Genomic DNA, 13,952 nt, shown 5'->3' on the forward strand with positions numbered 1-13,952 from the left:
TACAAAAATACTCAAAATGTCAAAAAAAACTAAATAATGACCAAAAGACATAAAATGACTATGAAGAGATACAAAATGACTAAAATAAACAAAAAAGACACAAAAAGAGATGCAAAATGACCATAAAAAGACACAAAATGACCAAAAAAGACACAAAAAGACCAAAAAATATTCAAAATGACAACAGAAATTACCAAAAGAACCCACAAAATAACTACAAAAATACACAAAATGTTAAAAAATAAAAAATAAACAAAATAATGACCAAAAGACATAAAATGACTATGAAGAGATACAAAACGACTAAAATAACAAACAAAAAGACACAAAAAGAGATGCAAAATGATCATAAAAAGCCACAAAATAACGCAAAATGACCATAAAAAGACACAAAATGACCAATAAAAGATACAAAAACACAAAAAGATGTATAATAACAACAACACAGACTCAAAAAAGACTCAAAAAAGAGGCAAAACTACCAAAAAAGTCCTATGTAGAGGTGGTGGGGCCTTTTTTCATGGCTGTGCCCAGGGGCCCATTGTCTCATAATCCGCCCATGGTGCTGCTGGCTCACTTGCTGCTGAGATGAATTTGTACATGATGACATAAAAAGACACATTCACACATGTGTTTACATGACTGCAGACATATTTTGAACAGACTGGTATGAAAAACTGAGTCCGGGCCCTCAGCCTTATGTGGGCTCTTACCTATTCCCCTCTCTGACCAGGGCATGTAGGTTTCCTTCAGGGCACAATGGTGGTTTTGTGCCGAGGTTGTGCTCTGACAGTTGTCACAGACTGATCCCTCCTGATATGTTAATTGGGATGGCAACCGATGAAGCCGTATTGGAAATTAAGAGTCTCTTTGTCCTATTTCTCTTTCCCCGCTTTCAGACCTGCGATCTGAGGGAGAGCTATCCCACAGATTAGGTTGGTTCCTCTGTCGGCCCACAAAAGCTTTAGAATATTTCCCACATATGTTATGCCACATTTCCACCATCACCATGTCCACTGTTTTGTATGAATGCATGGCAAAGACAATAGCACGAGGGGTCTGGGCGCTGGGGAATATGCTAATCATGATTAATAGCCATTACATTCGTTATTGTGCGTTGGTCGGATGGTGCCAGTAAAGTGTCCTTAGCGATTTTAACCTTGCTTTCTTCAACTCACTGTGCTAGGGGTTAATTCGTTATGTTGCTTTAATCCGTCAGTGTGATGATTTTCAGTCTAAATCAGCAGCAACATTTAAGGATATAATAATGTGTGTGTGTGTGTGTGTGTCTAGTTCATATCTCTCTGACCGTTAGTCAGATTGACCTCAGATTTCGTATGTGGCTTACACATGGCATGAAGGTGTGCATCCTTGATTTTGAAGATTTTTCAATTAATTTTTCAAAATATCATTATTTACGTAGGACGTGTTGCACTGTTTCCGATCGGACTCCTTTAGGGGAGCTCCGCCCCCTTTTAGGGGAGCTCCGCCCCATTGTGTGATAGGCCTACACCTGGTCAGAGACACAATTCACTCTGGATTTCCACCCTGACTCATCTCATCTGTAAATCTATTAGTCTAGACGGATTTCAGAATAAAGGCCTCCTATAAGAAGTGAGGAGCATTTATGGGTACAAGTCAGGAACCGGCCTACCTTACAGATCTCAAGGTAGGCCGCTAAGAGGTATGTTTTTCCAATAAAAGGCTAAAGCAATTTTGGTAAAGGTGAAAATAAAATGTGGTTTTTTTGGCCTTATCTATAAATATGTGTGTGTGTGTGTGTGTGTGTGTGTGTGTGTGTGTTCTTGTTCTTCCTACATTGTGAGGACCGGAGCACGTTTTTAACCAACAGAGTGAGGACATGTTTGCAAAGTGAGGACATTTCGGCCGGTCCTCACTTCTTTAAAGGCTTTTTTGAGGCTTTGTTTCGAGGGTTAAGGTTACTAAAACTAACTAAAATTATAGTGAAAATGTCCTTTGTTTTCATCTTTATCAACTTTTTTCATACATAATGAAGATGCATCAGACAAAGGAAATAAAGGCAAAATTTACTGTGACCTCTTTTAATCTCCCACCCAACAAATACCCCATTACAAAAAACTAAAACTAATAAAAACTAAACTAAAACTAAGCATTTCAAAAAAAGAAATACTAACCTAAAACTAGCAAACTCACTCTAAAAACTCATTAAAACTTGAATTTCAAAAAACAAAAAATCACAACGAAATTAAAACTAAAACTAATGAAAAATCCAAAACTATTATAACCTTGCAAAGGAATTCACTGTTCCAATGAGGGACCTCACAAAGATAGAAGTACAAGAATGTGTGTGTGTGTCTAGTTCATATCTCACTGACCGTCAGTCAGACCAAAAAAATGGTTCCCAAGCGAAATTTTGAGTTTTTGACCTTCTAATTTGTATATCAAATATGTGCGTTGGTCGGATGGTGCCAGTAAAGTGTCCTTAGCGATTTTAACCTTGCTTTCTTCAACTCACTGTGCTAGGGGTTAATTCGTTATGTTGCTTTAATCCGTCAGTGTGATGATTTTCAGTCTAAATCAGCAGCAACATTTAAGGATATAATGCAAAGCAGACTTTCCTTCATCACTTCATCCCTCTGAGGAATCCTTGTGATACTAATCTGCCCACCTAGTCCAGCGCTTCTCCTGTCCAAGCTGCTTTTCTCTCCCTCTCGCCTCTTTAAGCCCTACAGTAGGCTTTGCTCACACCTCTTTCTCTGTGAGACTTAGCGTGGCACAAATGGACTACAGTCAATTCCCGCTCTGTGTTCTACTTTCAAACAGACAAAATAAGGATTCCGTGTTTTGGGGGCAAATCAACTTTCCTTTGAACCCGCTGAAACGACTCATCATCTCGGGATCAGCTGGCACAAAGAGCAGGCCATTTCCAGCGAGCCGATCATTCACTGCCAGGAAAAAGACTATCATAGAACGAATAAGACTCTATTTGAATCGGATTCAAATAGTGACTCTCGGTCTGCTTTTCATCTCAATAAAGACCCTTATATAGCAGTCAGGCAGTAGATGAGGAGGGAAAAGAGTGCGTAGTAAAACAGAGATATTGCCCTGCTCTCTGTTGAACTTTATCCAGTTCTGTAATGCCTGTAAATGTGTCTCAGAGGTAAGGGGATCACAGCCTTGGCCAGAGAGGCAGCATAATAAAACACCCCAGTTCCTCTGACACACAGACTCTCTGCAGCGAGGACTGTTCACTTCTTACCCAAAATGTTGGAGAAAAATGCTGTTGCTCCATCAATACAGTGGAGAAATAGAGCTAAGAGGTGTGTTTTTCCAATAAAAGGCTAGGGCAATTTTGGTAAAGGTGAAAATAAAATGTGTTTTTTTTTTAGCCTTATCTATAAATATGTGTGTGTGTGTGTGTGTGTGTTCTTGTTCTTCCTACATTGTGAGGACCGGAACACGTTTAAAACAACCTGGTCTCACAGGAATCTGTGAAATAGCCACGGATTTGCTTAAATAAAAATCCGTGGAATAGCCACGGAATCGCTCAAATTTCCGTGAAACTGACACGGATTTCGCTACAATGCAAGTTAATGACAGTCATATCCCGTGGCTATTCCAACATACAAAGTGATTATGTACATTCACTGAGTGAATATTTAGAAAATAAAACATATATTTCTCGCTAGAAATGTGATCAAAATCCATTTTTATGCAGAAACTAAGTCAAAATATTGATTTTTCACTAAAAATTAGAGAACTGTCCGCCATGTTTTTTGTTCTGACCGCTGGGACCTTGAAAGTCACGTGACTTGGAACAAACCAATAGCCACGGGATATGACTGTCATTAACTTGCATTGTAGCGAAATCCGTGTCAGTTTCACGGAAATTTGAGCGATTCCGTGGCTATTCCACAGATTTTGAGTTAAGCGAAATCCGTGGCTATTTCACGGATTTCTGTGAGACCAGGTTGGTTTTTAACCAACAGAGTGAGGACATTTTTGCAAAGTGAGGACATTTCGGCCGGTCCTCACTTCTTTAAAGGCTTTTTTGAGATTTCAGACTTTGTTTCGAGGGTTAAGGTTACTAAAACTAACTAAAATTATAGTGAAAATGTCCTTTGTTTTCATCTTTATCAACTTTTTTCATACATAATGAAGATGCATCAGACAAAGGAAATAAAGGCAAAATTTACTGTGACCTCTTTTAATCTCCCACCCGACAAATACCCCATTACAAAAAACTAAAACTAATAAAAACTAAACTAAAAGTAAGCATTTCAAAAAAATAAATACTAACCTAAAACTAGCAAACTCACTCTAAAAACTCATTAAAACTTGAATTTCAAAAAACAAAAAATCACAACAAAATTAAAACTAAAACTAATGAAAAATCCAAAACTATTATAACCTTGCAAAGGAATTCACTGTTCCAATGAGGGACCTCACAAAGATAGAAGTACAAGAATGTGTGTGTGTGTGTGTGTAGTTCATATCTCGCTGACCGTTAGTCAGACTGACCTCAGATTTCGTATGTGGCTTGCACATGGCACGAAGGTGTGCATCCTTGATTTTGAAGATTTTTCAATTCATTTTTCAAAATATCATTATTTACGTAGGACGTGTTGCAGCATTGCACTGTTTCCGATCAGACGCCTTTAGAGGAGCTCCGCCCCCTTTTAGGGGAGCTCCGCCCCATTGTGTGATAGGCCTACACCTGGTCAGAGACACAATTCACTCTGGATTTCCACCCTGACTCATCTCATCTGTAAGTCTATTTAGCCTACCTATCTTTAGGAGTTTTAAAGTGCGCTACAAGGTTCGATTTTCCAATAATATTTGATAATATTCCAGCGAATATCAATGTTTAATGTGTATGTGCTGGATGGTGCGCATACCTCATGAAAAGTAAATGTTTTATGGAGTTGCAGACAAATACAAACTTCCTAAGGGCACTGCAGTAGTGGTATTAAAGTAATTGTGATATACTGTATGTTAGGGTAAAAGTGGAGCATGATTAAAAAAACAATAATTATGTGGATGTCACTGTATATCAATGATAAACAGCAGTTATGCTTTCTATGATTGACTATTTAATGCTATTGGGGTGGATAAAAATGAATATATCATATTGAAAATGCTCTTTTGTCGAATTGAGATTTTTGTTTTTTCCCCTTTAAATTTGTTTGATAACATACCTATCTTTCAGAGTTTTAAAGTGTGCTACAAGGTTCGATTTTCTAATAATATTCTAATAGTTTCCAGCGAATATCAATGTTCAATGTGTATGTGCTGTAAAGTACTAAGTAGTGTTTTATGGAGTTGCGGTGTGTGGCAAGTAATATACAAATACATACTTCCTACGGGCACTGCACTAGTAAATATATAATGAGTTGCTTTTGATGAAAAAGTGCAGACCACGAGCAGCATTAAAAATGTGATTTGATTTTTTTGAAAATCTTAAAGACTGCACCTTTAATATGTTGACAAATAGATATTCTTAAAAGAATACTGAATCTAATATTGACAGTGGAATTTATAAATGCAGTTGTAGACACAAAACCCTTTTATGAACTAAGTCTGACAATACTTTGGTGTGTTTTTATGTCTTTTTTTTACTTGCATGGGTGTAAATGAGATTGGGAGCAGTGGAAAATATAAAAATGTCATAGCAAACTAATGTAAAGTGTTGAAAATGTTTACAGTACATTAAAGGGACATTAAAGGGATGGAAAAAAACTGTGCAAAAACATGAATCAAGCTGTCATTAAAGACATCAGGCTCACAAAGTTTCATGAGACCGCGTTGCTACACTGAGAGAACATGAAAGCAGAAGGAAAATGCCTGTGGCCGCCTCAATAACAACCACGCTCTAAAACACCACGTCTGCTTACTTGGCACTTACAGTTTAGCCCCGCTGCTTATCATTCAGTGTAGATTTGAAGTCATCTCTTTGTCATTGTGAGGTCAAAGCATACACTGGAGGTCACCTGTGTTGACCTCATCACTGCAGCTAAGATCTTATCCTTGCTCCCTTCATCTTAAGGTCAGCTAATTGCTAACGGCTAATCACCAATTCTCCACTGCTCTTTGACACCACTCAGACACTTGCTAAGTGTACCGTGAAATATTTCCAGCATGTTGCCTCAGAGTGTTTAAAATAACATGTGGAAGAAATGGATACATAAGGCAGCAAATGAAAGAAGAAAAAGAAGAAGAAGAAGAAGAAGAAGAAGAAGGAGAAAAAAAGGCTCATGATTAGTTGCCCTAGATTTTTAAAATTATCTGCTGTTTTGGGCATTAAATAAAGTAAGCATAGTGGTGGTAGAGCATAATCAACTGGCCCCATTCCGGCAAGTTCTCCCATGTAGGGCAATTGAACAAAGTGCGTCTGAATTGAAATCAGGTCGTTCCTGGGGGCCACTGGTAATGAACTTGGCGGGGAGGAGGAGGAGGAGCGGGGAGGAGGGCAGAGAGTTGCAGTTGAGCTGACCTCAGTTGTAACGCCACAGCAGAGGAGCATGTGCTCAAACTTGGCTACGCTAACCTTTTTTCAGCTACCGACGGCAAAGTGCTGTAAGTAATGACTATAAGTGATGATCCTCGCTGACGGTGGCGGGCGAACAGAGCTTTAAGAGCCATGTTGAAAGGAGGGCTGTCATTGTGACATTTTCTGGGCTTCTGAATTACAGAGAGCAGGTGGACTATCAAATGTCATCTGTTAAACATACAGAAAATTCACACATTTAAGCTCATTTGCTGCAAATAGTTTCCACTGATTTGCAGCGGATTTGAAGTTCAAATGTAATGCATTTTGAATATGTGGCCTAGTATGTTGAAATGTCCGCATACAAGAATAACTACACAGAATGCATGGAATATTCATTTGTGAATATATAGCCACGATACGTTGGGTTTAAGATTGATCGTGAATTTGACCAGTATCCCTCATCTCAATCCCCTGTGCATACATAACTGCCTCATCTGCTCTTCTCTCCCTTCTCCTCTGCCTGTCCGGGGGCCTAATTTAGCCTTAGTAGGCTCTCCTGGTGCCTAAGAGAATTCTCCTTTATGCAAGCCAGGTAAAATGAGAGCGCAGCACGGATGAAGCCCCTCTCCATCATGGTGGATGGGGGGAGTCACGGGTGACACCCCCTGATCAGGTGTGCATGCGTAATGGCCGTCCCAAAATAATCACTGCTTTGAATAATTTCCCCGCTCTGTCTCTCGCCCCATGATTCTTGCTGCTTCGACTCGTTTTGTGGCGGGCATCCCATAAATCCTTGCGGTAAATGTAAATCAGTGGGCCGGGTGCGTCTGACAGATGGGGGCTGCAAGGAGTCCTGGGAGATCTCTCCTCTCACCTTTCCCTTCAGCTGGAATGGATGAATCACTAGCCGCGGCTAGCTAAATAGCATTAGTGAGCGTCCCTCACTTAAGAAAAGAGTGAGCCGGAGATGTGAGCCGATACGGGGGGAAATATAAGTGGGGGTCATTTTGATTAAGAGTGATGTACTGTACGCACGATGTTGTGGCGACCGGTAAACAACAAAAACCTCCTACCTTTGTTGTTGTTGTTATGATGGGGAAATGAGGTTGTGCAGGTGGAGGAGACGCAGGCTTGCGGATCTTCGGAGCTGTCAGCTCCTTGGAGGATTGGAGATCTGAGGGGTGGAGGGGAGGAATGAGGAGGAGGCGGGGAGGGCCCTTCCTTGGTCCCCTTGGCTGTCTGTGGAGCAGAACCCATCTCTCATTAAGGGAGAGTGCCGAGGAGACACTTGAAAGTGACATTCACCCTCCCTCCACCCACCCCCACCCTCCTCTCCCTCCATTTTAGAGATGCTATGCATGACGGCCACTGCCACTCAGCCAGCAGGGTCACCTCTCTCTCCCTCTCTGTCTCTCTCCCTCTCTCTTCCTTTGCCTGGGGGAGAATATCAATGCCGTGGTGCTTTTGGCAGATATACATACAACACCTACACCCTTCAATGAAAATCCATCAATTACGGACCCCTTACAGGGAGACAGATGACAACAGTTGTAAGAGAGCAAGAGAAGGAAAGCAAAGAGGAAGAAGAGACAGATCCTCCTTATTAGAGATGAGGAGAACGGTGGAGTCTGATAATATGCAAAGAGATGAAACGATGTGTGTTCTTGATGTGGGGATGAAAAAAGGAGGAGAGGAATCAAAGGCTGCAGCCCGCTGTGGGGTCAGGGGCTCGGGAGCTGGATCATCTCTGCTGTGGCAGAGTGTCGATTTTCGCCCCCCAGTCCTAACCCCGGGCCTTGACTCCTCCGCTCATATCCATCTCTTTAATCTTGGGAAGCTCCACCTAATGAGCTACATAGTTCATTGAGTCAAGGAACAATGGGTGCCTCTGTACTCCATTGTCCCTCCATGACCATCAGGCGTTCTTCTGTACAGTTATGATCAATGCTTTGTCCCATTATCACCATGTGTTGTCGTATTTTTTCCCTCGTTCTGTAATTACTTGACAAAACATGATTATGGTCTTTAAAAAAGCATTTCCTGTTGACTTCCCAGGCCAGTTTTTTGTCTGTCCAGTGGTCACGTTTGCCCTGTAATCGCCACCGGCTGCTTGAACCCCGCTCTCAGCCAATGAGGTTCCTCTCCCCTGCCAACGCAGCCCATAAATAAATGACCAAAATGGCCCGTGGTGCTGTCATACTTCTTAACTGAGCAAAGCACTTGTAATTAAATTCACACAGATATGCCGAAATAAACCAACCCCGTCTAAGGATTCAAAACACTCCAGCCTTGAAGGGTGTTATACTGTACGCATTTCATATCCAGCCATAAATCCTGACAAAACTATACACTCATAAAGGCGATATAAATGGCTGCAGACACATATGCTCACAAGGAGCCAGAGTCCTGTAAGTAATTTGTCGTGGAATCCTTTCATTTGCTAACTATCTGTTTGTCGCTCGGACTATTTTGGACGAGGCTTAAATGCTGTTGGGTCGGCGGTGAGACCTCAGCTATGGGTGTTGATGAGAAGGCAATAAGGGAGCAAATGTCCAAATGTGCCCCAAGCCTGGACACTGTAATAACCAGGAAGAAGCTCCGTGAATTATCTCAAGATGCAACCCAGTCGCCAGAATAAATGTTGGCATTATACGTTTCTGCGACAGATACATTGAATTTTGATGTTTCTGAACCACAGGAACATGGAATCTCCATGTTTTTGAACTGCTGTAACACTTAGAAACGAAAACAAAAAAGCATACAGACGCACTGGGTCGCTGTTTTAAACGAACCTGGTCTCACAGGAATCCGTGAAATAGCCACGGAATCACTCAAATTTGCGTGAAACTGACACGGATTTCGCTACAATGCGAGTTAATGACTCGCATTGTATTGGATGGATATTTTTTCCTATTGGTTTGTTCCAAGTCACGTGACTTTCAAGGTCCCGGCGGTCAGAACAAAAAACATGGCGGACAGTTCTCTCATTTTTAGTGAAAAAAATCTATATTTTGACTTAGTTTCTGCATAAAAATGGATTTTGATCACATTTCTAGCGAGAAATATATGTTTTATTTTCTAAATATTCACTCAGTGAATGTACATAATCACTTTGTATGTTGGAATAGCCACGGGATATGACTGTCATTAACTTGCATTGTAGCGAAATCCGTGTCAGCTTCACGGAAATTTGAGTTATTCCGTGGCTATTCCACGGATTTTTATTTAAGCAAATCCGTGGCTATTTCACAGATTCCTGTGAGACCAGGTTGTTTTAAACACGTGGTTGTAAATTCATAAAAATGAGCAAAACTACTTCTTCAACAAAGCAGTGGTTCTAAACCCCGTCATTAGATAATTTCTCGGGGTCGCCAGATGGTTGTGGAGACAAATCACACAGTAAAAATATATTTTTTAATTTTTTGGCTTTCATGTGTTGTATTCAATGCTTAATTTGTGAGTCAGCAAACTAATTCATAAAGGGGTTTGTACTATTTCCGACGAAAACCTTTGTGGCACGATTTATATAATATCCTATGAAATGTGACATGTTACAAGCACCTGACACCTGACTGTAAAACATTACTGTACCCTACATTTTAAACACATGGCTGTGAATTCATGAAAAATTAACAAATCTACTTCTTCTTCATTATAGCAGTGGTTCTGAACCTGGTCAGGGCCTCCAAAGGGGTCATTACATAATTTCTCGGGGTGGCCAGATGGTTCTGGAGAAAAACAAAGTAAAAATAACAATTTTTTTGGTAGCTTTCATGTGTTGTATTCAATGCTAATACTAATTCTCATGAAGGGGTTTGTATTTCCTTCGAAAACCTTTGTGACAGCATTTGTATAATATCCTACGAAATGTGACATGCACTGTAAAAAATGTCTGTAGATTTTACGGTGAAAAACTGCTAAACCATGACAGTAAAAGACCGTAAAATGATAAATAGTTTAATTCAGTTTCAGTAACAATGAAACATTGTAAATGTATATATCAGCCCAAACAGTATTTTTACAGTTAAAATAAATAAATAAATACATTACTCCACTGTAAAATACACTGGCAATATACTGTAGGCTAATATATAAGCCATAAATCTTTAATTTATGCGGCATTAATAAAGTATTTTCTTGTCAATTGTATGGCAATATAGCGTTTCTTTTAATGGAAAAACGTTTTATTTATACGGTAAAATATGGAATAAAATGGCAATCTTAAACGTGAAATCAACAGTGCTAATATAATTTTACCGTAATATTAGAACAAGTTGCACCGTATATATTACGGTAAAGTTCTGGCAACCACAGCTGCCGGTTTTTTACCGTAAAAACTACTTTTTTTTTTACAGTGTGTTACAAGCACCTGACTGCAACACATTACTGTACCCTCCATTTTAAACACATTGTTAATGCTTTAATGTGTAAAGTTTAGGCACCAAAACCACTTCTTTGAGGTTAGGAACCAAAACCACTATCTTGTGTATTTTCCCCCCATATGTAATCTGTAAAATTGTATTCTATATGCACATTTTAATTCTATAAACTTTGTAAAAGGTGAATCAAGCTTTTTCTTTAAAAAAAAGAGAAAAAAAAGGGTAAGTTTCTTAAGTACTTGACTTAAAGCAGGAAACAAGCAGGACTTGAACCCTGCTCTCCTGAGGGAAAGTCCAGTGTTTGTTTGACCCGTCCAAAAAAACCCAACACGCTGGTTATTTTATGTCACCAGCTCTGTGCTGGAGCTAACGGAAACGTTTCATATCAACGTATCTGCGGTTTGCAGAACAATGCCAACATTTTTTTTCCTATGCTGCCAGATGACTGATTGCAGTGTTGTGCTGTAATTATTGTTCTTAAGCTAAACATTTTGTACTTGTTACAGTCAAAACATTACAACTAATTGTTTGAAATCCATTCCATGATCATCATAATCTATTTCTGACTGTAAAGCACTGCACAATTAGAGGTGTTCATTATTACTTCTGTCCATGTGCCTACCATATTAACTAGAAATCTGTACTTTCTGAATGAAACACAAATCTCTTCTTTTAAATTACACTTAGAGCAGATACAAAGTGCATATTCTTGGCTATTTTCTCTTTAGTTCAGTCCTCATCACACTGGCTGAGAGGGAGAATAGCCAGTGCCCGTGTGAGGGATAATTTGTACCTTCTCAATGAATGAGGAGGACAGGCAAATTACTGGCTGAATAAGGACTGCCTGTGGATCCCACTGTCAGAAAGAGAGAGAAGGGCAGAGAAGGAGAGTGTAATTATCAACTAGCAAAGTGCATTCATATCCTATCACAAAAGGATTGGGATGTGGGTGGAAGAGAGAAAGAGAGCAAGAGAGAGTGAAGGAGGTTGAAAAATGGAGAGAGATATGGAGAGGGGGGGAGGGACGCCGAGTGAAGGACTCCTGGCCAAATGGATGCAAGGCCGTAAACAGGGTTAAAAACAGCCTTCTATGGTCTGGCTCCATGAATGCAGACACATTAAGACCTTTTAGCCCAGCGCACAAGCACCTCTTTGGAGTTAAAGACGAGACAAGCCGGGCAAGAAGATGGAAGAAGACGAGGAGAGGCGGGCAGGCAGGCAGGAGAGGAGAGTGGGGGAGAGAAAGGTGGTGGGTTGTGGGCTTACAATCAAAAGCACCCATTTTTAATTTGAATAGACCCAGATACGTTATAAGGACGTGGGTTAGAGGGAGGTTTTTTTTTTTTCTTTCCCTGTCGTCTTTTCCTTTTTGGGTTGCTGACATCGCAGAACAAAGCTAGTCTATTAGTGACCCTGAACTTTATTGACAAGCCTGCCATTACCCATACTTCCCGGGGTCTGTGGGGTCAGGGGGTCACAGACGGGCGGCTTGAGGGGGCCTTGTGAAGGGTCTGGGGAACACATTTAGAGAGCAGGGACACCTGTAGGGTTGCATCCAGTTCAGAACGTGACCATGAACAACAGTAAAACCTTTTGAGAGGGAGCAGACAATGCAGGCCTGGTTCTAACAACTCCCCCTCCTCCTCCTCCTCCTCCTCCTCCTCCTCAAGCTTTCCTCCTTCTACCACACATGGCTTTATAATGATGCACTGACTGCGGTTTTACCGGGCCGGAGAGGCAGAAAAATCTGTATGCAATTTTAAATATCCATTTATGTGCAAGTTTGCGTGTGTTTGCATGCATGTGAGATTATTAAGAGGGTCACGGGTTGGCGAATTGGTATAAAGTTCTATAAAAACGGCGGGAAATAAAATCCCAAGAAGTGTCAGTTTGTGTTGAGGCAGAGCGGGGTGACTGTCTGGTCACAGATAATCCCGAAAACTCTTTCATTCAGTCTGATTTTCACACAATCAATCATGGCATTATACCGCTCCGTCGTCAATCAAATATCCATCCAGAGTGCATAGCGGTGGGTGAAGCCAGATGCTAAACACACACACACATTTGCCCAGCGAGGCGGGCAGGCAGGCGGGGCAGGGTTCAGACTACTGAGGGCTAAGTGATAGCAGCATGCATTTGATATATGTGACACTGCAAATGGAGGGCATCAGTGCTGTTTGCTGGCACAGCATGGCAGCGTGTGGTGCACCGCGGGCGACTGGCACACCAGCCAAGCCTGGCATACACACTGCCTGAATAAGGAAATTAATCCCCAGTGGGTTTGCTCTGTAAGTCAGAGCGTGTGTGTGTGTGTGTGTGTGTGTTTGTGCATGCGTGCGCTCTATTGGGTGTAATATTTGTGGAGCATGAGCAATGATGAGTGAAAATGTTTTTGGTCCACATGTTTTTTTATTTATATTTTTGCAGGTATTCATGCAGATTATATGGATTTGTCATTTTAATGCATGCTTCCCTCCTCCAGCATTGTTTGTGTGTGTGTGTATGTGTGTGTGTGTTGAGGCTACATGTTTGTGCTCTCTGGCAGCCGGGTCCGTGGCGGTGGCACGGCAATCAGGTGTTGCTGCATATGTTCCTGGTGTCAGCTCCCTGTTTTCCCCAGCGGGCAGGCCAACTTATTGCCAGCCTCGTAATAGGAGGGCTGGGCAGGGGCCATGACTACCACTTGGCACACAGCACCGCCAATATGGCTGGCTTTTTGTTCCACCTCCCTCTGAAACTTAACCACTTCTGTGCCAAGATTGATTGCCGCAAATTTACATAGCATCGTTACTGCCGCACGTGTCGGAAATGTCCGTCTTTATTGTGTCATTAATCACCAGACCACACAGTGAGGGTAACAGTGGTGGGACATGTACAGTTAGGGAGAGACATCAGGGGCATAAAACAAACAAACAAAACACAGCACAGTGTTAGAATAAGAGGCTTCTATATTTTACATGCACTCACTGTGCCTATAGAGAGTAGATAATAAAGAAGGGAGTTAAAAAAAAAAGGAATAGTATGCATTTTGCTGTGAAAATGTAAAGTTCAATCAGCGCCTCCAGCCTTCTGCTCATCCCCTTAGGGGCAATAAGGAGCAC

This window comes from Centropristis striata, chromosome 1, assembly GCF_030273125.1.
Source record: "Centropristis striata isolate RG_2023a ecotype Rhode Island chromosome 1, C.striata_1.0, whole genome shotgun sequence".
Classification (NCBI taxonomy): domain Eukaryota; kingdom Metazoa; phylum Chordata; class Actinopteri; order Perciformes; family Serranidae; genus Centropristis; species Centropristis striata.